Here is a 2,260-nt window from a genome sequence, read left to right on the forward strand (position 1 = left end):
CGATGTGATGACAATGCAGCGTGAGGAACCAACATTGTGTCGGAAACTTCGGTTCCGTCCATTTATGTGTGCTGTCCAAATGTTTCTGCCATTCCGCAACCTCTTGCGAAGCGAGTTTCAGTCTTGTGTCGTTCTTTATCTCGACGAAATTGGAAGGATGAAATGGATATAGCGGGTCTACAGTATCCAGCTTGATCTTCACAGAGAGCATTTGCAAAATCGATAGTAGATTCAACATAAATCCATCTCCGGCAAAGGAGGGACTGTCCTCCGTCTGTATTTGCGCGCGTTTCTCGTTGTGACGTAGCAACGTCGCCAAGTACGCAAGAGTGGCATCGCGTCAGCTGCTATTCGCGAGTATCGTATCAAACATCTTGTGCAACGACATTCTGGTGCTCTCCAATCCTTGCTGCAGAGTCATCGAGAGAGATTTGTTCGGAATGCCAAATTTTTTATTGAAGAATCTCTCCAGCAGTTTCGGTTGCACTTCGGCAGATACCAATGCCGAGAGAAACGGTCCCAGGAGTGAAGTTCTCGAGAGCTCTCTTCCGGCTGCTCATGTCATAACATCAGGCAAAAATTGAATTTGATTCGTTATCAAACGGCAAATCGAATGTATATTGCTGTTTGGTCCACTGCGAATCTCTATCAGTTCGCCTAGCGTCTCGATCGGTCTTCTTTGCGTATTGCCGTAAAAGCTCGCCGCCTGTATCGCGACATACAGTTGTTTCAAGACTGGAGTGAAAATGTTATCGAACATGTTCGGATTCGTGTGTGCCCTAGCCACGAGCTCGCGAAGATAGCCCCGAGGTAAGTTCTGCGATAATATCCGATAGTAAAGATAAGTGGTGCACTTAGGTATGTCAGCAGATTGGCAAATACCGATTAATCCTTGTAGAACGAGGCTGGAATACTGAACACATTGCGCTTTCAAAATTATCACTACATCTGATATGAATACATTTACTGTTCTAAACATTTTACTTTTAACTCTCGGTATTTTTGAAAATGCTCACTAAGATTTCTATGAGCTATTACATCAGAGCATGATTTTACAGTGGCAGTTGTTATTCATTATAATTTAGTAAAAGTAAATGATATGCGCACCCGATTAAGTCTAGTTACATAACATATCTTCTCAACCTTCAGAATACATTATATATATTTGCTAAATAAAAATAAATTAAAATACCATTTTAATTACTTCAAGATTCTTGTACTAATATCTATGTTATTTTGTTAATACATAGCATAGGCTCTATAGCATTGAAATCCGAACGTTACTACTGCAGTGCACTTATTTTCATTAAACAACGGTACACATCTATCATGAATCCAACAAGCGATCCAATTCATGCTTAAGCACAAAACGGAATGAAAATTCTTACATCGAGTTATTTCAGTATAAAAATTCACACTCTAGACAAACACAATGATTCTCAAAATATCACAAGCTCAATACGCCAATATCTATCAATATTAATATAATTTTTATTAATGCCATTTGACTTTCCTACCCATTTCGCAAGTAAAAAAACAATGTGAAAGAATACTACAGTATCACTTACTTGTTCTTGAGATCTTCGTTATCATCCTGCAAGCGTTTGATATTGAGCTCGAACTTGACGCGTTCCGTGTCCGCCTCGTCGAGCATTGTATTGTATTGTATTCTTAATATTTAAATGGCCATAATGATCTGGGGTGGGTCATGTATTCGGGCCAACAACAGGTTATATTAGAGTGTAAATTCAGTTTTTATGCGTATATACTGGAAGAAGAGAAGAGAGAGAAGGAAGGAATTTTTGTTGGGAGGTGGTAGGAAAGAAAAAATAGGAAAGCGCAGGCCAGGGTTGAGTCGAGAATCGCGCATGCGCACTCCGTTTTGGCCAACACAAAATCGGGAGAGTTGCGCTACTGTATATACTGTGGTACGGTCTCGATGTTGGACATTTCCAGAGTGAAAGTTTCCTGGGTGGTTTGCACCTCTCGCTTCAACCGCGAATTCTCCGATTCGAGATAACGCATCGTTTCGATGTAAGATGCCGGACGATCGTTGAGATTGAGTAGATTGCCTGGCCATTGATCGACGATCGGCGTCAACGTGCTTGGCGGCGATTGGATGATATTCCATGACGATGAGGCGGTGGTTGTCGTGGAGGACGGGACGGTTGTCGCGGAGGACGCGGCGACCGCCGTATTCTTCCTAGGCATCATTGTCGTCGTTGAGGATAATGATGCCTAGGAAGAATACGGCGGCCGC

The 2,260-nt window shown here is 42.1% G+C and overlaps 1 pseudogene; it reads right to left on the bottom strand.

Annotated features, from left to right (window-relative positions):
• Positions 1 to 245: 245 nt before the first annotated feature.
• LOC115242972 lies at positions 246 to 1,857 on the bottom strand (annotated as a pseudogene).
• Between the last annotated feature and the right edge of the window lie 403 nt (positions 1,858 to 2,260).

The sequence above is a fragment of the Formica exsecta genome, unplaced genomic scaffold, assembly GCF_003651465.1.
Source record: "Formica exsecta isolate Colony F162 unplaced genomic scaffold, ASM365146v1 scaffold662, whole genome shotgun sequence".
Classification (NCBI taxonomy): Eukaryota; Metazoa; Arthropoda; class Insecta; order Hymenoptera; family Formicidae; genus Formica; species Formica exsecta.